This window comes from Heterocephalus glaber, unplaced genomic scaffold (genome assembly GCF_053883595.1).
Source record: "Heterocephalus glaber isolate CG9 unplaced genomic scaffold, H.glaber_assembly_v1.0 deba00001826, whole genome shotgun sequence".
Lineage (NCBI taxonomy): Eukaryota > Metazoa > Chordata > Mammalia > Rodentia > Bathyergidae > Heterocephalus > Heterocephalus glaber.
Genome location: NW_028258489.1, coordinates 119,304 through 144,429, shown reverse-complemented (window position 1 = coordinate 144,429; position 25,126 = coordinate 119,304). Strand labels below are relative to the sequence as shown.

Sequence of the window (25,126 nt, the reverse complement as noted above, 5' to 3'; positions counted from 1 at the left end):
GAATAGACGCCGATGGTGCTTCCTAAGGAGTGACAACTGGAAATGTCCCCAGGAATTGCTGAATGTCTCTTGGGAGGCACAATCAGTCACCTCATTGAAAATCACTGGCTTAGGTCAAACCGTTATTTATCTCATGATTTGGGAGCCACCTCCTCTTCTGAAGTGCAGAGAGAGTGAACTCAGGATGAAAAGGGAAAATTCCTAATAAGCAGCTAGTAGGCCATGACCCTCCCCTCCCATTTTCTTGCCATTTTTCAACAAACAGACCAGAAACTTATAAATAATATGAAAATATAAGAATGGGTTATCTGGAACTAGCCAGTGAATACTGGTCCTTGTCTAATGCCAAGTGGCTGATAGAAAGAAATATCTTTGTTATTAGTTGGTGATTTAGAGAAATTAATCAAGAGGGCCGGGGATTTAGCTCAGTGGTTCCGCCGCCTGCCTTGAAAATGCAAAGTCCTGAGATCGATCCCTGGTACAAAAACAAAAAAATAAAAATAAAAGAGAGAAATTAATCAAGAGTAATTTGTGTTGAAGCACCAAAATCATGCCTAGATTATTTTTGTTTTCAGTAGGGGTTTAGATGTTTCTACTGTTGATGGTTTTTTTTCTTGAGACAAGGTCTCACTATATAGTATCAGGCTGGCCTTGAACTCGCTATGTAACACGGGCTGGTCTTGAACTTGTAGGCATCCTCTTGCCTCAGCCTCCCAAGTGCTGGGATTACAGGCATGCACCAGCACAATTGGCCTTTGGTATTACTCTTGCACCAGTGTCTTATATTCTACCTTGATTCAGGTCTTCTTTTGAATGTACAGGATACTTTACGCTTGTTACTTTTATTAGAAATCATTGAGGATTAACCATAGTGGTTTTTTCCCAGTAACTTTAATTTAATACAAATTGATCATAACTCACAAAATGGGCAGCATTTTAAAATAAAAAATACTGTCAGGAATGGCCCAGATTCTGGGAATTGAGGGGGTGTGTAGGGCTGAGAATTCCTCTTGTTCAGGGGAGCGCCTCAAATTCAGCTGCACTGGCTTCTTTGGGATGGTTGTGCTCAGAGACCCCCAAGTACAGAACAAAGGTCCCAGAGCTGGAAAGAAAGGCTAACACTGTGGTGACATTTTAGCTCGGCCTTGCAGGCTCGCTCCTTGGGCTGTCACCTCTGGGCAGCAATACAATCACAAGGACACCACAGAGCAGGACACCATAGAACACAGCACAGTTGGATGCTGTAGCAAAAAAATGTGGATGGGCTTGTTCAACACCCATGCTAATGCTCTAGTAAAGGCCTTTTTGTATGGCTGAGACAATTCTGTTTTTTAATGAGAGAAAATATGAACATTTTTATTAATTCATGAGATACTTGTTGGGTGCCTATTATGTTCAGGCATAGGATTATGAAAGAAAACAAGGCTTAAATTTCTCTGAGAAAGTGGGAGTCCAGCTAAGACAGGAGGAAATGGAGAGTGAGGGAGGAAGGGAACATGTCTGATTAAAGTGGACCACAGTAAGGAGTTGCAAGTCTAAGAGCAGATTGAAAAATCCAAACAGTGGAGATGATGATGACGTGATAATGTAAGTGAGCTGCATTTCTTTTGCCTATTGCATTTTTGTCCTCTGAATAAAGTTAACTTTAATTCCTTCTGTGTGTTAATAAAAAGTAGGATATGCAAACCTGCATTTTCCCATTATGACTTTTTTCTTTCTGATTCCTAAGATACTGTTGCTATTTTTTTGGGTTCTAATTTCTCATGCACGGCTCTTAGGTCTCTTGATCCTTTAAGAAGCCCTGACCTCTGGCTTTACACCTGGTATTCCCATTTGAGTAGCTTCAGGCTCCAGGATCTGTGGCCTTATCTGGCCTGTCTCTTTTGGTTTTACTTTTCTGACTGTGGGGAGAAAATCTGGGAAAAATCCCATTAGGAAGACTTCTAAGAGCAAGAAGATCCCTTGATTTTTTTCTGTCTCCCATCCAAAAACTTCTTCCATTTATCATAACTGGAGTGGTCAAGTGTTTCTTAATATAGATCACTGTTGTTCTTGCAGAAACATCTCTGGCATTCAAAAATATATCATTCAACCATTACTTTTTGAGTGCCTTCTAAGCATCAGGCACTAAGTTTGGTACTAGAATATAATGATGAATAAAATTTAGTCCCCATTCTTTTGGACTTGTCAGCCTATAGGGTATAATAAATAGGAACTAGTGTAATGAAATAACTAAACAGGAAAGAGTATAATGTTGGGAGACTAGAAAGGATGGCTAGGAAAATTTTGACTCAAGGCTTTAGCTGCCTCCATGCCACCCCAAATGAAGGCAAAATCCAAGCAAAAACTGTACTTGCTAAGGAAATGTACTTCAATTCTCCAGTTTAGCTCCTTTTCCCTCCCAAGTCTCTACTGAATCTAAATTCTGGAAACTCCACTGCTCTGAGTAGACCTTTAAGCCAATGCCTGAGGTCATGGTGAAGCTAGCCAGATTCTCATAGAGCTTTTGGGGGAGTGGTGATTGGATTAAAGGTGCTAATAACAGAGAGAGAGAGAGAGAGAGAGAGAGAGAGAGAGAGAGAGAGAATACGAGAAGAAACAGTTCCTTATCTGCTGCTAGATGGCATTGTGTCTGCAGTGTGATGCCTGGAACTATGGCTTGCTTGGACTCTTGGGACCATGAGAGGACTTAGCTGAAAACACATAAGAGGATATGAAAAATGGAAGTCACCTGCATCCTTGATAACATCATTGACCTCTGACTTAACCAATCCTTGAGGTTTCTTGTCATATGATACAATAAATTTTATTACTATTTAAGTCATTTATAGACTTTTTTTTTCTACCAGGGATCAAACTCAGGACCTTGCACTTTTGAGGCAGGCACAGTGCCACTGAGCTAAATCCCTGGACCAGTCATTTATAGGCTTTAAAAAATATTTTGTAGCTAGAAACATCCCAACTGGTATAATTTTTTATTTTTATTTTGTTTGTTTACTTAAAATAAAATCAGGCGGGGGGAGACAGTGCTGTACACCTTAGGAGACCACCATACAACTGCCTATTAATAAAATAATAAAATCAATGGGAGAAAGCATTGTTTATTTTTTTTTAAGGGACAAAAGGCTTATTTGGCTCACAGTTTGTAGCCGTTTCCAAGGCAGAATGGCATGGCAAAGGGGCATCACAGAGGAGAAACAGCTTGTGGCAGGCAGAAGGAAGCAAAAGCAAGCAAGCAAACAAACTATGAGTAACTAACAGCAAGCCTCTTTCTGTCCCTTATATTGTATGCAGACTACCAGCCCTGGGGTGAGCATAGCACTCGTATCCTTAATCCTAGCCAGAACTAGGCCAAACCAATCAGTGGACTTCTTTAATAATCACACACTCTTGATCCTAGCCCTGCACACTCTAGATCCAGCCACCTCTGAAAAGCCCTCCCCCATCACTGCATGGGGCCTTTGAGGGGGAACATCTAAACACAAGCATAACAGTCCATCAGACACTTAAGAGGCTAGGTCATTCTGAGGTATGAACAGGATTAAGTAACCAGATGACTGGAGAAAAAGGATTAAGTAACCAGATGACTGAAGAAAAATCAAGATCTGGTGTCAGAATCAAGAAGAGCTCTAATTAGAGCTTTATCTTTGTGTAATCAAGAAACTTCAAATCCATTAGTGTGCTAATGAACTTTATCAACTGGCTGTCTAGGGAAGAAGTATAACCTGTTCCAGGCTGTTCATGATTTAATAACTGGCTTAGAAAATTCCTGAAAATTTACTAATTAGCTCACAAAAATGAGCTACCTCTAGCATACCACAGCCTGTCTCTCTAAGCCCAGTATCCAGCCACTTTTTCAGGTTTGTATGAGCTAATAGCTAATCACTAAAGCATCCAGTTCCTGATGTGGGAGGTTATGCCTGTAACCTCTCATTTTCTGTGTGAGTAGGTGACACCACTGATTTGGGTCTTGGGAGTCAATTCAGCTGGAGGCTGACCTCTACACACCCTCTGACTTTCCTTCATAGCTGTCTTCCTCAGAGCCTTTTAAGTGCTTTGTGAGTCTGGAATTAAAATTCTGGCAGAACTGCCTCTGGCTCAGGTTGTGGCACTCCTTTACCCTCACCTGAACATTGTCATCTTTAATATGTCTGTTCCGTTCTTTGTCTAGTCCAGTGACTAATCCAATAATATTTGCTCCATGCATTTATAAGTAAAATCAAACAATATTCATATCCCAAATCAGAAGAACCTGGAACTGTCATATAAACTTACATTAACATACAACTTATTGCATGATAGTCCTATACTCAACCCTCTTGCAGATACCATATTTAATGCAATTATTTCTATCTCAAATCATGAATAAAACATTCCATATGCAATTCAACATAAAGGCACATTCAGTTCACACACCAGGCTACCTCCACACCCAGAGTTCAAGGATCCCTATTTTTCTCCAGCAAATTCTAAGAGAAGTCATTGTCAACCATAACTATAGGAAGCTGTCCTGTCTTTGTAAGCAATGCCTCAAAAAGCTGTACACCACTAAGTGGCATTTACCGTGACCTTCTTATTTTAAAATTATTACTACTTCTCAAGTGATTTATGAGGTGTAACCAAAATATACAATGAATGTTCTGATGTTATAAATATATTACAGCAAAAGACATATTGCCACCAGTTCCCCTCAAAACACTCCCCACCCTGCTTCAAACACACCCATCCCATCTTGCCACCCTTCTGAAGCAGTTCTGGAAGTTCTCTGAGTGTTGCTGTTAAGTGCCATCAAACAGAAAGGCAAGTTGTCAAAACTTTACAGTGTGTCCTCACCTTATTCACTGTTTCTGGCATCATGCAGTTTCTGGCTCTTCTCCAATGTCAAAATGACCATGAAAGTTTACTTTTTTTTGGCTAAAATTCTTTTATTGGTACATTTTAGGTATACAATACATTTACATTTCTCATTGGACACTTGTACCTGTACGTGATGTATCTTGGTTCTTATTTTTTCCCCATTCCCACTGCTGCCTTCCCTATTTACAAAGACTTTGTTTCTATTTTTTCCTTATAATTTTTGAAAGTTTACATTTTTAATCAATTCAGGATATCAAGGCAGTGACAACAGTGCAACTAAACACTCATGACAAAGAACTACCAGAACTGCTTGAGAAAGTAGCAAGAATGGTAGGACAAGTGTGCTTAAAGTAAGGGGGAATGCCTTGAGAAAGATCAGTGGCAGTGTCTTTTGCTGTAATACATTTTAAAACTTTAAACATTCACTGTATTTTTATCGTATCTCCTGTAGTGCTGAAAATCTGTGTTTAACTATTATATTTCTATAACCTGACTGATAGCTGCATAAATTTTATTTTGTATTCATGATGGGTTGTATTCTAATTTCTTGGATTCCTTTGTGTCCAAAACAAAACATAGATCCATTTTCAAATCAAATATCCCCCTTTCCTTGCTTTTTTGTAGTTATTTCATGAAGTTAAATTTCTTTTCACCTCAGTAAATTTTCTAATACCTTGCTGCTCTCTCCGCTGTGAAGGTCACAAATTTGAGTTGAGTTTTTCTGTTTTTCTGACAGAGAACTGCCTAATTATGTCAATTGGAGAATCAGAGTGTAAGTTATTTGTACGTGGCTGCTGTAGAAGTTCCAGTATTCAAATGGCATCTCAAAGGAGGCCAGCAGACAAAGAAACTACCCAGTCGCTTACACTTCATTATCTTCCTAGTCCTTCTCTTCGTCATAGTTGGCCCTTAGCTCTGATCAAGGCTGTGATTCTAAGCTATCCTCTACAATTTTATGCTCTCATCTTTTGTAGCTCCAACTTCCTTCGAGGCTTATCTCACCTTGCTTTCAGTTTACTCCTGTTTCTTTAATTTGTTCAGGTCTTTGCCTTTGTCCCTTTATTTTTTTTTTGTTACATAAGCATATCTTTGCTGTTACCTGGCAGATTTTCAGTTCATAGAGGTTTCAGTCCATATTCAGCTGGCTCCAAGACAGGGATGGCAAACAAGCACTGCAGAGGAGAAACAACATGGCACACACAGGCAGCAAAGGTAACAACCAAAGGACTGTTTATTAAATGTGTGAGGCTAGGTTCTCTAAATGAGCAAGAACTTGAGACTTAAAAATTTTTTTAAATTAATTTTATTGGTACATTTTAGGTATACAGTCTAGTGACATTCATTGTTGGAAGTTTTTTTTTTCTTAAGAGTAGGAAATTTATTGCAAGAAAGATAGCTTCTGTCTGAGACAGAAGGGGGACCAGAAAATGGGCTACCCCTCATCATTGGAAATTTGTACCTTTATGTAATCTCTCTTGGTTCTTATTTTGTTCCCCCTTCCCCTGCCCTCCCTTCAACCCCTCCATCCCTCCCTGTTTACAAAGACTTTGTTTCCATTTTTTCATTTGCTGGTATTAACTCCATTCCTTTCTTTTCTTCCCCTACCCCTCCCACTTCCCCTTCCCCTTTGCCCCTTTTCTTCCCATTTCACATTATCTATTATACCTTTTAGTCCTTATTTACACTTTCAGTTTCTCACATCAGAAAAACTTCAGTATTTACACATATCTGTACTATTTATTTTACTTAAGAGTGTCACCTTCATGTGTATTCATTTAGCCATAAATGTCTCTAATTTCTCATTCTCTGTGACTGAGTAGTACTCCATTTTATTAAAAAAACCTCACATTTTCTTTTTTTTTTCATTAAGGTTGTTGGTACATTTTAGGTATAAAATACAGTTACATTCATCATTGGGATCTTGTACCTTTATATGAGTCTCTTGGTTCTTATTTTTTTCCCCTTCCCCTGCCCTCCCTTCACCCCTTCCACCCTTCCCTATTTGCAAAGACTTTGTTTCCATTTTTTTCATTTTCTCATGTTTTCTTTTCCCTTCTTTCCCCTACCCCTCCCAATTCTCCTGCTTCTTTAGATCTTTACCTATTACACAATATCAATTATACATTTTTAAAGTTACAATATCAAGACCTAGGAGACGTTACCACTGATTTTACAGAATTTAAAAAGATATAGAAAGCATATTACAAAAATGTTTTGAAATAAATTTGACAACTTCTAAGAAGTACTGTGGAACACAAATTAATGAAACTAACTCTGGAGGAAATATAAAATTTGAATAGCACCTATTAAAGACAGTATAGTCCTAGCTTGAAAACCTACCTATATGACAACAGACTCATATATATTTTAACTGATAAATTATATCAAACATTTAAAGCAGAAAAAAGAAGGAATACTTCTCCCCTCATTTTAGGAACTCAACATTGTGCTAATCCTAAAACTGGATAAAGATAATAGAAGAAAAAAGTATGAACATAGATAGAAATTTGTTTAACAAAACAAACTATCAGAAGTCACATCTGGCAGTATGTAGACAGTGGTTTTGTTATAGGGATCGCAGTGTTGGTTCAGCATTGGAAGATCCACCCCCAAAAGTCATCATTTTAATAGAGGAAAGGAAAAAGCCATATGATCCTGTCACTAGTTGGAGAAAAAGTATTGGAGTAAATTCTACAGCTGTTCATGGTAAAAGCTATCAGGAGACTAGAAGTGGAACAGAACCTTCTCAACAGATCAAAGGCATGTACTCCATACTTCCAGCAAAAACACCTTATATGAATGGAGAAGATACAATGCTTTCTCCTTAAGGTGGGGAACAAGGGCAGATATGCCTAATCTTCATCTGTCCATTAAACTTTGAAACATAGGCCCAAACCAAAATAGTCTGGCAATAAAAGCTCACAATTAGGATAGGATTGACAAGGTAGAAGCAAAATCTTTATATGTAGATGAAATGATCATCTACAGAGAAAATACTAAGAAATCTCTAGGAGCCCCTAGAACTTGTACTTGAATTTAGCAGGATTAGAAAACACAAGGTATATATAAAAATTCAGGTCTGTGTATGCTTCGTATAAATGAAGAAATGGATATTGAAATTTAAAACTTATGTAGGAGTACAGAAAAGACCTAGAAAAGTAAAAAGAAAAAGAAAAAAAAGTGTTGGAAGACATTTAGTACCTAATTTTAAGACTTCCTCTAAAGCTACAGTAATCAAGGCAGTGTTGGTGTAAGGAAAGACATGTAGATCATTGGAATAAAACAGAGAATCTAGAAATAGAACCACACATAAATGATCCACTGAGTTTTGAAAGATTATTTAACATTAACATTTTATAGAATATAAACTCAATTCAAGGTCAGAGGAAAAGACAGTGTTTTCAGCAAATGGCACTAGAACACCTGGTATCTGTATATAAAAAATTAACCTCAACCCTTTATTTCCATACATAAAAGTAACTTGAAAGGATCTATGAACCTAAATATGAAAGACTAAAACTATACAACTTTAAGAAGAAATTATAAGGGAAAATGATTATGAATTTAGGGTAGGTAAGAACTTCCTAGGATACAAAAAACATGATGTATAAAAGAAAAACATTGATAAATGAGATTCCATCAAAATTTGGAACTTTGAATGACATTGTTAAAATGAAAAGTGATCCTTAGACCATATTTACAATGCATATAACCTATCAGCAGAATGTATAAAGAACTCTTACAGCTGATTAATAGACAGCCCAATTAAAAAGTAGACACAAGAAGATGATAAATAGCCAGTACAGAACAAGGAAAGGTGTGCAACACTAGAATCAGAAAAATACTAATCAGTACAATAAGAAGATTGAATTATACACTCATTAGGGAGAGGAAGTTAAAAGTTTTAAAAGCCTTGTCATGACTTTTTCTTTTTTGTTGAATTCTCCCACTTTGCTTTTTATTTGTCACACCCAACAGATTCATTCTGTTAGGCTTCCTGGGGTTGTGATCCTCATTGTCTTTTCCTAAGATATTGTTTAAAATTTTTTGGAGTGCTGGTTTGATATTCATGAAGTTCTTCAGGTGCTCTTTATCATGAAAGTATCTTATTTCTCCATCAACTTTGAAAGACAGTTTTGCAGAGATTATCAATCTGGGTTGGAGGCTGTTTTCCTTTAGGGCTTGAAATACATCACTCCAAGCTCTTCTTGCCTTGAGGGTTTGCTTTGAGAAGTCTGCTGTGATTCTGATGGGCTTTCCTTTGTATGTGGTTTGTTTCTTTTCTCTAAGTGGTTGTAGAACTTTGTTCTTCTGTTGGATTTCTGGAATCCTAACTATTATATGCCTATGTGTAGATTTTTTTTTTTTGATCAAAACTAGTTGGAGTCCTACTTGCCTCACTTATCTGTATGTCAAGTTCTTCCCCCCTACCTGGGAAGTTTTCAGTCATTACTTCTGTGAACAGATTTTTAAGTCATGGCACTCTCTTGTTTCTTCATTGACTGTGATCAGCCTTATGTTATTCTTCTTTGCATCATCTACAAGCTCCTTAATTGATTTTTAGTGGTCTCTTATTATTTTTAAGAAATTTTGGACTCGGGATTTAGCTTAGTGGTTTCACCTCCTGCTGCGCAAGCTCAAGGACCAGAGTTTGATCCCCAGTACCAAAAAAAAAAAAAAAAAGAAAAAAGAAATTTTTCTTTTCCTGGTCACTCATTGCAGTCCTGTCTTCTACATCTGAAATTCTGTCCTCACATTGGCTCATTTTGCTGCGTTAACTTCCAGTGGAGTTTTTAATCTCTCAGATATCCATTTGCATCTGTTTTATGGATTCCATTTGTTTCCTATGTTGAGATTCCACCATGTTCCTCAGCTCCTCTATTTTGCTGGCTGTTTCTGCTGTAGATTTATTAATCCTGTCTTGCACTGTGGGCAGAATTTCTGTTGTTTTCTGAGAAATTATTTCTGATATCATTTTTTCCAGATCCTCCTTCATCGCCGTTTCAGGGAGTCCATTTGGTGGGGTATCAGATTGTTCTATCTCATTTCCCTTTGTGGTTGCCTTAGGTGATCTGGAAGTCTGATTTTAAGACTTATTTACTTGTCTTCTCATTTCAACAAATGCAGCCTGCTGTGGCTTTGTTGAGGCAACTTTTTGCTCACCCAGTCATCTTCAGTTCTCAGCAAGTCACCGAACAGCCTTTTCTATGCTGCTCACCAGTACACCAATTCCTCAGTTCAGAATGTTTGCCTTCTGGATCCCTGAGCTGACCTGTTGTCTGGATGGGCTTCTGGCTGGGTCTTGTGCACACCTGGGATGTTATCTAGGCATTCCTCTGGCTAGGGCCTGCCTCTCTATGTAGCTATTGTTTTGGATGGTCTCTGTCTAGGGGCTGTGCACCCCATTCCTTGGTGTCTGAGCAGGCTTCTGGCTAGGTTCTCCATGCACTTATTCATGGTATCGGGGTGAGCCTCTGGCTATTGCTTGTGTGCCTGTGCATTTCTTTTCCAAGTGGGTCCTTGGCTTGAGCCTGTGTGTCCAAGCGGCTGGGGTTGGGCAGGGGCCTGACTGGACCTGCCCGAAGCTGCACCACTGTGGTCTACACTGCTGCTTTCTGGGATCTCTGCATACTTTCAGATGATTTTGGGGTGGGCCTCTGGCTGATGATTGTGTGTCTATGCAGCTCTTTTCCAGGTGGGGCTTTGGCTTGGGCCTGTGTGCCCAAGTGGCTGGGGTTGGGGCAGGCCCCTGGCTAGATCTGCCTGTAGCTGCACACCTGCCTGTGCCCTGGTCCACACCACTGCTCACTCAAAAATTTTTAAAATTTGTACATGTTTCAGTACATAATGATCACAGTCATTGTGGGGGTTGGTACATGTATATAATGGGTCTTAATTCTTTCTGTTTCTCCTTTTTCTCCCTTTGTGCTCCTCTCCCTCCATCTCTAGATCCCCTTCCCATTTGTCAAAGATCTATCTCCCTCTTTTCTATTGCCTTTTATTTTACTCTTTAAATTATTTATACTTTGGGTTTTTCATGTAAAAGAAGTCAGGACATGTTTACATTTTTAAGGATATGACATTTTCCAATAATTAAAATTTAATGAAGGGGCTGAAGACTTAGCATAAGGCTGGCCATCCTGCCTGTACCCTTCTTAGACTCTAGCACACCTAATTCACAGTTACCTGCTATAGCAAAGGAGTTGCCTGACTGAAAGAACCTAGTTATTTCCCCTTGCTAAAATGGTCCGGAGAAAGGGTTTCACTCAGAATGACACTCTTTGAAAAAGTCAGCTACTTGTGCAGTTCTTAGGGTTTGATAATTTTTTAAAACTAGATATAATAATGCTTTTAATGCCAAGCCTTGTTTTGAAATACTAAAGACACCTTTCAAAAAGCACAGAACCCAGGTATTAACATTTTCTTACCCTCCTCCTCCGAAAAAAAAAAACCCACCCCACATTATTTTGTCAATCATCACTGAGTCAGAACTAGGGTTATCTTCAGATAAACTCCTTGGGAAAACTTATGGTGGTTTAGCTTCTTTTGAATGCACTATTGCATAGGCTCCATCAAACCATCACATTATAGTATTTCACTGCTGTGTGTGTGTGTGTGTGTGTGTATGTTTGTGTGTATGTTTTAGGTACTAGGATTGAACTCAGGGTTTTCATGCAGAGCTACATCCTCAGCCCCTTTTTATTTCTTATTTTGAGACAGGCTCTTCCTAAATCGATAAATTGTTCAGAGTGCTGGGATTACCAGCATGTGCTACCACATCCAGCCCCACCTTGCTTCTTGCCCCTTCCTAAGGCTGCTGTATGTTTGTGTGCCTTCAGCAAGATAGTCTGATGATATTTCAGAAATGCATTATTAAAGTAAAATGATTCTATGTGTTTCTTTCTCTGGATGCCCCTCTCCTTAACAGAGTCACAATGTGGCCTCAAAGTTGCAAAATGATGACATTATAAAATTGTTCAGGGTGTAGGCCTCTGATTGCTCCCTATTATGATTTGCATATGATTGTCCTCCAAATATTCATGTACTGGAAATTTGGTCTGCAATGTAATGGTCTGAAAGGTGATGGGAATTTTAACAGGTAGGCCAGGTGGGCAGTGATTGGGTCATGACTGTCCTAATGAAAGATTTAATGCTAATCTCTCAGACTAGGTTAGGTTTCACAGGAGTGGATTAAACATTGAGAGAGTAGGTTGTTATAAGAAAATGAGCCAGGGGCTGGGGATAGACCTCAGTGGTAGAATGCTTGCTAGGCATGAAAGAGGCTTCACATTCTGTCCCCCAACTGAGACTTTTACTGTTGTTGCACTTCTCTGGCTTTTTGTGTTTCTGTCTTCTGGCTCAGCCCCTATTATATCTTCATTCATCCATCCATTTATTCATTTCCTATCAATAGGCTTGGCTTTTATCATAATCTCTAGTGTCTCCATATTGAGCTTGACTTTGAATCCTCTCTTTTTCTTCCTTGCCTTCCTGCTTATGAGCTACTTTCCATTCATCTTATTTTTGACATTTCCATATTTCCAGTACTGCTAAGGCTCTAGTTCTCTACCCTCTAATTTGTGTTGCTACTGGGTACTAGCTCTTGTGTGTGTGTGTGTGTGTGTGTGTGTGTGTGTGTGTAACTAGGGATTGACCCCAGAGCATTCACACTGAGCTTTTATTTTTTATTTTGAGACAGGGTCTCCCAGTCTCTAAATTAGCCAATTGGTCTTGATATATCTTTGGCCTCAGAAGGCTGGGATTATGGATAGTGCCACCATACCTAGCTCTAATTTAATTTTTAAGTTCATTAAATACTCAAAATGTCCTAAATATGTTCTCATGTCTGTGCTTTGAATTATAATTTTATGCTTTCAGGAGGAAGTTGTGCTCTGATAATAAAAGTCCAGCTGGAATATCACAGAAAAATGATTTTTAAGCTTCTAAATTTTTGGTTAAGCCACCATTCCATTAAGAAGGTACACAAAGTCTAAGGTGAGTAAAATTGACATTGATCATTTCTTGTTTCAACTTGTTCCCTGTCCTTTGCACCCAGAGAAGAGGAAACACCTCCATGTTCTCATCCATTTGCATTCCTGTGACTTCTGTTACTCACTAAACAAATTACTCCATTCCAACATCTTTGATCTCATGGTATTTTGTTTCCATTTGCTATTTCATGAAAAATCATGTTTATGTGATATATCTCTGGATACAATTACCCTTCTTTTTATGTGAGCTCTTTTATTCAATCAGTGAGTATGATTGAGGACAATAAATTCATTACTACATCATACTATTCAGAAGTAAAGATACCTTTTCATTAAGTGCCACATTTGTTGATTTTTATATACAGAATAAAATTAAAGGCTATGACTCTTCCAAATGCCCTGGCTTTGTGACTATTCCCTGAATAGTTAACTAGTCTTCATTTCTAGGATGTTGCTGGAGTGAATCTTACTGAGTTTTTCAAAGGCTGACATGTTCCCTGGTCCTTTTCATAGGTAAAGTGACTTAATTGTTCTCTCTAGAGAGTGATGCCAAATACTTTTAAAATTTATTTTTTATTTTATTAGTACATGTTTGCAGTTCATGTGGTTTACAATCATCTTGGAATGTGGTTACATGTACATACCACAGCTTTTTTCTTCTGTAAAATAATCCCCTTCCCCACCCCTCCCGCCCTGCTTCTACAATTCCTCTATCTCATTCTTCATTCTTTTCATATTATTAATCTTAGCTTATGTATGGCATATAATGTTTACATTCATTGAGATTATTAGGTTCCTGTTCATGGCATATCTTTCTTCTACTTATTTCCTCTTCCTCTCCACCTTTCCCCTTGTATTTTCCCTCTAGGACCACTTTCCCATTGCAAGAAATCTACCTATATGTCTTCTCTGTCCATCCTTCATTATCCTTTTGTTTGTACCTTGCCTCAAATGAGAGACACCATATGGTATTTAAGCTTGAATGTCTGGTTTATTTCACTCAACATTATATTTTCCAGGTGCATCCATTTTCCTATTTTCCTTTCTTAAAATAGGAGAGGTGACAGTTGGACATCTTTGTCTTGTTCCTGATTTTTGAGTGAAAGCTTTCAGTTTTTTTACCAATTTGTATGATGTTGGCTGTTGGTTTGTCATAGATGGCTTTTATCAGATTGAGATCATCTATTCCAATTTTATGTAGTGGTTTGTGTGTGCGTGTGTGTGTGTGTGTGTGTGCACGTGTGTGTGTGAGTGTGTGGTACCAGGGATTGAACTCAGGACCTTGCACTTGCCAGGCAAGCGCAGCACCACTGAGCTAAATCCCCAGCCCTTTCTGTAGTTTTTTTTATCATGAATGGCAGATGGACTTTGTCAACTGCTTTTTCTGCGTCTACTGAGATGATCATGTGATTTTTGTCTTTGGCTCTGTTGATATGGTGTATTACATTTATTGATTTTGGTATGTTGAACCATCCCTGCATCCTGGGAATAAATCCTACTTCGTCATGATGTGTAATTTTCTTGATGATTTGTTGCATTCTGTTTGCCAGTATCTTATTATTTTTGCACCTAGGTTCATTAGGGAGATTTCCTTGTAGTATTCTTTTTTAGTTAGGTCTTTCTCTGGTATTGGTATCAGGGTAATACTTCCTTCCAGGAATGATTTTGGGAGTATTGCTTCCCTTTCAATTTCCTTGAAGAGTTTAAACAGTAGTGTCATTAGATCTTCTCTATATTTCTTGTAGAATTCATCAGTGAAACCATCAGGCCCTGGGCTTTTCTTTGTTGGTAAGTTTTTAATTACATTTTCAATTTCATTGACTGATATTGGGTTGTTTAGAATATTTAGGTTTTCTTCGTTCAACTTTGATAATTCATACATATCTAGGAATCTGTCCATTTCTTTTGTGTTTTCTATCTTATTGGTGTATTCATTCTCAAAGTAGGTATTGATGATCCTCTGGATTTCTGCTGGGTCCATTGTAATTACACCATTTTCATTCCTAATTGCATGGATTTGAGTCTTTCCTTTTTTTTGATAAGGTTGGCAAAGGGCTTGTTAGTTTTATTTAATCTTTCAAAGAACCATCTTTGATTCATTGATTCTTTGTATTTTTTTCTTAGTCTCAATTGCATTAATTTTTGCTTTGATCTTCATAATTTCCTCCCTCATATGAGCTTTGGGCTTGACTTGCTCTTCTTTTTCTACACATTCGAGGTTCAACATTAGGTTGTTTATTTGAGCTTGATCTGTTTTCCTGATGTGAGAATTTACTACTACAAATATTCCCCTCAAGACTGCTCTCCTTGCATCCCATAAGTTATGATATGTTGTATCAGCATTATCATTTAATTGTATATACTGTTCAATTTCTTCTTTAATTTCATCTGTGATCCATTGGGTTGTTTTTTTTTGAGACAGGGTCTTACTTTGTAGCTCAGGCTGGCCCTGAACTCATTCTGTAGCTCAGGCTGGTCTCAACTCGTGGCAATCCTCCTACCTCTGCCTCCCGAGTGCTGGGATTACAGGTGTGAGCCACCATGCCTGATATGACCCATTGGTTATTCAGGAGAACATTATTTAATTTCCATGTGTTTATGAAGTTCTTGTGGTTTCTTTTGCCATTGATTTCCAATTTAATTGCACTATCGTCGGATAATATGCATGGGATTATTTCTGTTCCTTTGAATTTACTTATGGATGTTCTATGGACTAGTATGTGGTCTATTTTGGAAAACATCCCATGTGCAATTGAGAAGAATGTTTATTCTGATGTTATGGTGTGGGACACTCTGTAGTCATCCACTATGTCCATTTACAGGTTTGGTTAAGTTCTGATATTTCTTTTTTAATTTTTTGTCTAGATGATCTGTCTATTTGTGACAGTGGGGTGTTGATTTCTCCCATTTCAATTGTATTAGTGCTTAATTGTATTAATTGTAATTAGTGAAAATTGTATTAATTTTTCATGTCTATTAATATTTGTTTTATATAGTTTGGTGCACTGGTATTTAGTTCCTATATATTTATGATTTTCTTTTCCTCTTGGAGTTTTCCCTTTACAAGGATGTAGTGACCTTCTTTGTCTCTCTTAATCAGTCTTGGCTTAAAATCCACTTTGTTTGCAAATAGAATAGCTACCCCTGCTTTTTTCCAGGTTGCTGTTGCGTGGAATATTTTTTTCCATCCTTTGAATTTCAGTCTATAAATTTGTTTTTGAGTTAAATGTGTTTCTTGCATGCAACATATTGTTGGATCTTGTTTCTTGATCCATATGCCAGTCTGTTTCTTTTGATTGGTGAGTTGAGAACATTTACATTTATGGTTATAACTGAAATGTATGTATTGGCTTATCCTTGTCATATTATGTTTCTGCTGTTGATTCCCTGTCTTTCCTCTCTGTTTAATTGCTTGCCCTGCCCGGTGGTTTCTTTCTATTTGTGTTCTTGGAATTGTGGTCTTAAATGTCTCTTTCTGAAATGTCCTTCAAAGCATTTTGTAGAGCTGGTTTAGCAGTCATGAATTTCTTCAGTTGTTCTTTGTCACGGAAGTATCTTATTTCTCCATTGAGTTTTAAAGATAGTTTTCTGGCTTACATCAGTCTAGGTTGGAGGTTGTTTTCTTTCAGAACCTGAAATATTTTATTTCAAGCTCTCCTTGACTTACAGGTTTACATTGAGAAGTGTGCTGTGATTCTGATGGGCTTTCCATTATAGGTGATTTTTTTTCTTTTCTGTGCCAGCTTTTAATATTCTGTTCTTCGGCTGAATATTTGGGATCTTGATAATTATATGCCTTGGTGAAGATTTATTTTGATCATGGTTAATTGGAGTTCTATATACCTCACTTACTTGTGTATCAAATTCTTTTTCCATGTTTGGGAAGTTTTCTGCCATTACTTCTTTGAGCAGGTTTTTCATGGCATTTGCACTATCTCCAGCTTTCTCCTTGATGCCCATCAATTTTTTTTCTTCTTTTTTTTGTATTAAATTCTTTTATTGGTACACTGTAGGTATACAACACAATTACATTTCTCACTGGGAATTGTACCTTTATATAATGCATCTTGGTTCTTATTTTTTCCCCATTCCTAGCCCTCCCTTCACCCCCTCCACCCTTCCCTATTTACAAAGACTTGATTTCCATTTTTTCCATTTCTCAGCATTTTTTCCTTTCCCTTCTTTCCTTTCCACTGCCCCTCCCACTACCCCTACCCCTTTGGACCTTTTCTTCCTATTTTACATTATTGATTATTCATTCTAATCATTGGTACATTTTAGGTATACAATATAATGACATTCATCATTGGAAATTTGCACCTTTACATAGTCTCTCTTGGTTCTTATTTTTCACCCTTGCCCAGCCCTCCCTTCAACCCCTCCAGTCCTCCCTATTTACAAAGATTTTGTTCCTATTTTTCCATTTTCTCATATTAATCCCATTCCCTTCTATCCTTTCCCCCAGCCCTCCCACTTCCTTCCCCTTTGCCCCTTTTCTTCCTATTTCACATTACCTATTATACATTTAGTCCTTATTTACATTTTCAGTTTCTCACACCAGAGAAACTATTCGGTATTTACACATGTGTGTCCTATTTATTCCACTTAAGAGTATTGCCTCAATGTGCATCCACTTAGCTATAAATGTCTCTAATTTCTCATTTTTTTATGGCTGAGTAGTACTCCATTTTATTAAAAAACCACATTTTCTTTATCCAGTCTCCAGTTGATGATGCCCATCAATTTTATGTTGTTTTTCTTTGCATCATTTTGTAGCTATTGGATTAATTTTTCTTGGTCCCTTGCCAGTTTTTAGGGATCTTTCTTTTCATGTTCAATCCTGTCTTCTAGATCAGAAATTCTGTCCTTGCCTTCATTGAATCTATTGCATATACTTTTAATGGGATTTTTAATCTTCTGCATGTCTGTTTGACTGTTTCATGGATTCCATTTCTTTCCAGTGTTAGCTATACATGTTTTCCATTACTTTCCAAAGCTCTATTTTAAAAATCTATTTCTAGTGTAGATTCATTGAGCATGTCCATTTTGATCATCATTTCCTTTTTTACTTCAGAGATTATTTTCTTTAAAACCTCATGCATCTATTTTTTTACTTGTCCTGCTATCATTTCAGAAAAGTCAGATTGGTGACTTCCAATTTCCTCAATCTCATGTCCCCTGGACTTGTCCTAGGTGGGCTAGAGTTCTGGGATTGCATTTTCTGTGTCTTGTCATTTTATATATTTTTTGTTTTATTTTGTTTTCTGTGTTGATCCTTGTGAGTTTCTTATGGCAGATAGCTTTATCACTAATATTGAGGCTTTCCTAGGAAATGTCTACTCCTCAGAGATGTCTTCTGGGCATATGTGATTCTTGATCTTTTTATTGTCCCAAGATCCTATCTTCCCAATTTATTAAAGATCAGAAGTTGCTATTTAATTGGCTCAGCACCCAGTCCTTTGGTACTGGACTATGGTGATGGTCATGGCCCCCCAAATTGTAGTGTTGCCATATAAGGGAGAACAACTGATTACAACAGGCATGACATCCTAACTAATGTAATACAATTAACAATATCAGCAGCATCAAGCACAGCCTAGAAACGGACAAACTAGTAGCCATGAATTTGGTGCCTTTAACCATAGGAACAAGATCTATAGTTATATAAGACAATCCACCATAAACCAGGAACTTGTATGCAATGAGTTTCCCTTTAGTAGATTGATTTTACCCTCTGGGATGGAAACTTAAGAGGGATAGGGGGCAAACATAAATTAAAGGAAATGTAGTAGAGGCAAGGCTAGAGGACAGCAGATGATCCAAGCTTTGGGAAACTGGAGAAGCAAGGAAAGAAAGAATGAAGGATAAAGTAAAAGAATATTGAAGTGAACCAGAAAGACAAGAGATGATTTTCACTAACATGAAAATATCATAAACTCAAGAGAAATAGTTGAGGAAGCAGAGAAAGAAGATGAGTAGGTCAAGATAAAAATCTACACAAAGAAGAAAAAAACCAACCAGACAGAAAAAGAAAATCAACAAAGAAAAAAAAAAAAATCCTCTGGAATCTATAGTTCAGTCGTAGTGTCACAAAACTGTACTGTGAACCCCCAAGTTAGCAGTAGGATTAGTACTGGGTATGGGGTTGATCTTGTGTTACCTGGGGCTAGTCTTCAGCCAGCAGGTTTTTGTATGTCCTTCTCCAGCCCACCCAAATCTCCTTCCCATGCGTTGCAGTGGTGCTCTCAGGCAGGGACAGCCCAGGGCTGCTCCCAGTCCCTTGTAGTTGGCTCCAGTTGGTCTTTGCACAGTCTCCTCTGTTTTTCCCCCACTGGCACTTCTCTATCCTGTCCCCACTGCTTGTCACAGGGCAGGGGAGTGGGGGTGCTGTTGCTATTGCAAATACAGCCCAATATTGCTCAGTTCTTCTTCACTTTTCTCTCCAGCGGGTCAGTTGCCTACCTTAGGCTCTTTAAATACCATGACCATGCATCTATATCTTTCTCTTAAGCCACTAGTTGCCACTCAATTCTTTCACCACCTCCACTGTGGGGTGCTCCCCAACTTTGAGATTGCTAGGTTGTGATGGATTAACTAATGGTCAACTTGTAATGTCCAGCTGAGCTGAATCAGTGTGATCTGGGCATGGAAGATCCACCTGAAGATTGTGTCCAGTAGCCATAAAGAGAACTGGAGGGGAAGATTGTTGGGCTGTTGATTTTCTAGGAGAAGCTTGCTGTGGTTGGTTTTCCAAATGTGAACTTGGCTGTTCTCTTGTCCAAGGAGCTTAGGGCCTCACTGTCACAGGAAATGGTTCTCATCAGGGGAGCTCTGATCTTCACCATGAACATCACTTCCTGGCTCCAATGTAAATCCCTCAGCCAGGTGGCACAAATCCTTCATCCCACTGGTGTAGGTTTTCTAGCTTCCACCACTGGCCTTTAGGCCTTCCAGGTATAGATTCTCAATACAGACAAACATGAGACTCTGTGGGCTCTAGGCCACTGTCTGGACTCATGGGGGACATTGCTTTGGCCACTAGGCCTTTAGCTGAACTTGTGTGGGACATTGCTGTGGGATCCAGGCCCTTGGACCTCTAGTGTGTGGTTAATCTCTTGCACGTCTCTGTGTTTGACTTTTTGGGTAAATACAAAATCCTATAAATTATGTATCCTGCATTAATTGTATTCCAGTTAGCTGTGTTTTTAGTTGAGAAATTTTTAAGTGTTTGAGAAATTTACATATGATTTCCATAATGGCTGTACTACTTTACATTCCCACCAACAATGAAGGAGGGTTCCTTTTTCACAACAGCCAAAGCAGCATTTTTTATTGTTTGGGGTTTTTTTTCTTTTTTTGTACTGGTGATCAAACTCAGGACCTTGCACTTGGGAGGCAGGTGGCAGAACCACCAAGCTAAATCCCTGGCTTTCTTTCATTTCTTAAAGATTACCATTGTTTCTGGAGTAAGATGGAATCTTAACATTGTTTTAATTTGCATTTTTCTTATGGCGGAGATGTTGAACATTTTTTTCATGTATTTGTTTACCATTTGTATTTTTTCCTCTGTGAAGTTGTTCCGGAATTGCAGAAATGCACAGAGACACAGAATTCTGATAAAATAACAAAGGTCTTTACTTGCTAGCAAGGTGGGATGCTAGAAACTGGTCTGGTCAGAGTCCCCCACTGCGTTCTTTGTTCATCACCTTTTATACTTTTGTCAGTCATTATCTCATTCCTAGTGGTCTTTGTTAAGTAAATAAAGTTCCAATTCCTGTTTAATGGTTAGACACAGGTGGTTTCTGTCACTGATTACAGTCCTAGACACATGACAGTTAAGGCACATATATCACAAGTTTGTTCAAGGATTCCCACTTTGTTCTTCAGAGCTAGGATGTTATCTATAGTGGAGCTACAGATCAAAGGAGCTATATAACCTTCACTTTAAACAACAGAAGCAATGGGCTAAGGCAAGCTTTTAAAGGGATACACTATTTTGCCTCCACAACTACTTTAATAGCTAATCTACTAAATTTATCTTAAAACTTTTCCCTATCAAAGTGTCTGTTCATATCTCTTGCCCATTTATTGACTAGATTTTTAATTTTAAGTGGTTTCATTTTTCCTGAGTTCTTTATATATTCTATCAGTCCTCCATCTGAGGAGTAGCTGGCAAAATTTTTTCCCATTGTGCAGGTTGTCTCTTCACTCTACTGATTGATTCTTTTGCTGTACAAAATCTTTTCAGTCTAATATAATCCCATTTGTTCATTCTCACTGTTATTTCCTGTGAAATTGATATCCTGTTTGGAAAATTCTTTCGTACACCTATGTCTTCCAGTTTTACCTATTTTATCTTGCAGTAGGTTTAATGTTTCTGTTTTAATGTTAATATCTTTGATCCATTTTGATTTTTTTGTTTTTGTTTTTTTGATACTGGGGATCTAATTTGGAACTTTGCGCTTTCAAGGCAGGTGGCGGAACCACTGAGCTAAATCCCAGCCCTTGATCCAATTTGATTTTAATTTAGTGTATGTTGAGAGATAAGGGTCCAGTTTTAATCTACATACAGATAACCAGTTTTACCAGCACCACTTGTTTTAATAGGCTGTCTTTCCTTCAACATGTCCTTTTGGCCCCTTTGTCAAAAACCAAAAAGTTGAATGTGTCTGGGGAAGTTTCTGAATCTTCTCTTTTGATCTATTGATCCAAACACCTATTTTTGTTCCAGTACAATGCTGTTTTATTATTATTTCCTTGTGGTATAGCTTGAAATTAGGTGTTGTTATACCTTCTGCTTTCCTCTTGTTGCCCAAAGTTTTGTTTGCTATTCTGGGTCTCTTCTGGTTTCATATATATTTTAGGGATTTGTTTTCTAGATTTTAAAGTGTGCTATTGGTATTTTGATTGAAAATGCATTGAATCTGTATCATAGTTTTGGGACTATGGCTATTTTTTATTTTTGGTACCAGGGATTAAACTTGGGACCTTGTGCTTGAGAGGTAAGCAGCAGAACCACTGAGCTAAATCCCTGGCCCTGTGGCCATTTTGACAATATTTTTTTTTTTCAGTTTGTGTCCCTTCTCCCCCCCCCCCAATTAAGTTTATTGGTACATTTTCGGTATACAATACAGTTATATTCATCATTGGGATCTTGTACCATTACATGAGTCTCTTGGTTCTTATTTATTTTCCCTTTCCCTTGCCCTCCCTTCATCCCCTCCACCCTTCCCTATTTGCAAAGACCTTGTTTCCATTTTTTTCCTCTTCTCATATTTTTTCCTTTCTCTTTTTTCCCTTCCCCTACCCCTCCCACTTCCCCTGCTCTTTTAGACCTTTTCTTCCTGGTACACAATATCAGTTATACATTTTTTAAATTACAATATCAAGATCTAGGAGACATTACCACAGATTTTACAGAATTTAAAAGGATATAGAAAGCATATTACAAAAATCTTTTTTGAAATAAATTTGACAACTTCTAAGAAGTACCTTGGAAGACAAATTAATGAAACTAACTCTGGAGGAAATATAAAATTTGAATAGCACCTATTAAAGAAAGTATATTCCTAGCTTGAAAACCTACCTATATGACAACAGCAGGCTCATAAACATTTTAACTGATAAATTATATCAAATAATTAAAGCAGAAAAAAGAAGGAACACTTCTCCCCTCATTTTAGGAACTCAACATTGTACTAATCCTAAAACTGGTTAAAGATAATAGAAGAAAAAAGTATGAACATAGATAGAAATTTGTTTAACAAAACAAACTATTAGAAATCAGATCTGGCAGGATGTAGAAAGTGGTTTTGTTATAAGGATGGCAGTGTTGGTTCAGCATTGGAAGATCCACCCCCAAAAGTCATCATCTTAACAGAGGAAAGGAAAAAGCCATATGATCCTGTCACTAGTTGGAGAAAGAGTATTGGACTAAATTCTACAGCTGTTCATGGTAAAAGCTATCAGGAGACTAGAAGTAGAACAGAAACTTCTCAACAGATTAAAGACATGTACTCCATATTTCCAGCAAAAACACCTTATATGAATGGAGAAGATACAATGCTTTCTCCTTAAGGTGGGGAACAAGGGCAGATAGGCTTACTCTTTATCTGTCCATTAAACTTTGAAACCTAGTCCCCACCAAAATAGTCTGGCAATAAAATGACACAACTAGGATAGGATTGGCATGGCAGAAGCAAAATCTTTATATGTAGATGAAATGATCATCTACAGAGAAAATACTAAGAAATCTCTAGGAGCCCCTAGAACTTGTACTTGAATTTAGCAGGATTAGAAAACACAAGGTATATATAAAAATTCAGGTCTGTGTATACTTGCTATAAATGAAGAATTGGATATTGAAATTTAAACGTTATGTCGGAGTACAAAAGACCTAGAAAAGTTTTTAAAATAACAGTGTTGGAAGATGTTTAGTACCTAATTTTAAGAGTTCTTCTAAAGCTACAGTAATCAAGGCAGTGTTGGTGTAAGGAAAGCCATATAGATCATTTGAATAAAACAGAGAATCTGGAAATAGAACCACACATATGTGGTCCACTGAGTTGTGAAAGATTATTTAACAATAGCATTTTATAGAATATGAACTCAATTCAAGAGCCAAGGATGAGATAGTGTTTTCAGCAAAGGGCACTAGAACACCTGGTATCTGTATATAAAAAAATTACCCTCAACCCTTTTTTCCATACATGGAAATGACTTAAAGGGATCTATGAACCTAAATAAGAAAGCCTAAAAGTATAAAACTTCAAGAAGAAATTATAAGGGAAATATTTATGAATTCAGGGTAGGCAAGAACTACCTAGGATACAAAAACATGATGTATAAAAGAAAAAAATTGATAAATGAGATTCTGTCAAAATTTAGAACTTTGAATGACATCATTAAAATGAAAAGTAGTCCTTAAACAGACCATATTTACAATACATATAACCTATGACCAGAATATATAAAGAATTCTTAGAGCTCATTAATAGACAACCAAATTAAAATGTAGATATGAGATGATAAATAGCCAGTATAGCACAAGGAATGGTGTGCAACTCTAGAATCAGAAAAATACTAATCAGTACAATAAGAAGATTGAATTATACACTCATTAGGGAGATGAAGTTAAAAGTTTTAAAAGCCTTGTCATGACTTTTTCTTTTTGTTGAATTCTCCCACTTTGCTTTTTATTTGTCACACCCAACAGATTCATTCTGTTAAGCTTTCTGGGGTTGTGATTCTCATTGTCTTTTCCTAGGGTATAGTCTAAAATTTTTTGGAGTGTTGGTTTGGTATTCATGAAGTTCCTGAGGTGCTCTTTGTCATGAAAGTATCTTATTTCTCCATCAATTTTGAAAGATAGTTTTGCAGGGTACATCAATCTGGGTTGGAGGCTGTTTTCCTTTAGGGCTTGAAATACATCACTCCAAGCTCTTCTTGCCTTGAGGGTTTGCACTGAGAAGTCTGCTGTGATTCTGATGGGCTTTCCTTTGTATGTGATTTGTTTCTTTTCTCTCACTGCTTGTAGAATTTTGTTCTTCTGTTGGATTTCTGGAGTCCTAACTATTATATGCCTATGTGTAGATATTGTTTTTATTAAGGCTAGCCTGAGTCCTATATGCCTCACTTATGTGTATGTCAAGTTCTTTTCCCCTCCTTGGGAAGTTTTCTGCCATCACCTCTGTGAACAGTTTTTTTATGTCATCTGCACTCTCTCTTCTTTCTTCATTGACTCCAATCAGTCTTATATTATTCTCCTTTGCATCATCTAGCAGCTGCTGGATTGATTTCTCATGTTCCTTTACAATTTTGAAGCAATTTTTCTTTTCCTCCTCACTAATTGCAATCTTATCTTCTGTATGTGAAATTCTATCCTCACATTGGTTCATTCTGCTGCACAGACTTTCGATGGAGTTTTTAATCTCTTAGAAATCTATTTGTATCTGTTTTATGGCTTCCATTTGTTTCCTATGTTGGGATTCCATCATGTTCCTCAGATCCTCTATTTTTTTTATCTGTGTCCTCTCTAGATTATTAATCATGTCTTGCACCATGAGCAAAATCTTTGCTGTTATCTGAGTAATTATTTCTGATTTCATTTTTCCCAGATCCTCTTTTGTTGCCAGTTCAGAGAATCCAGGTGGTTGAGTTATCAGAGTGTTCCATCTCGTTTCCCTTTGGGGTTGCTGTTGGTGATCTGGAACTCTGTTTTTGAGGCTTGCTTATGTGTTTTCTCATTTCCATGGGGAGGGTGCTTCTGGTGCCCATGT

General features: G+C 37.6%; 1 long non-coding RNA gene across 2 annotated transcripts in view; it reads left to right on the top strand.

Moving 5' to 3' along the window:
- Window positions 1-25,126, top strand: part of LOC110347002 (uncharacterized) — a 43,128-nt gene that overhangs the window by 6,435 nt on the left and 11,567 nt on the right. For both annotated transcript variants that reach the window (XR_002391314.2, XR_002391313.2), the window contains one exon: window positions 12,736-12,852. This is a non-coding gene — a long non-coding RNA (uncharacterized LOC110347002). The remainder of the gene's footprint in view (window positions 1-12,735; window positions 12,853-25,126) is intronic.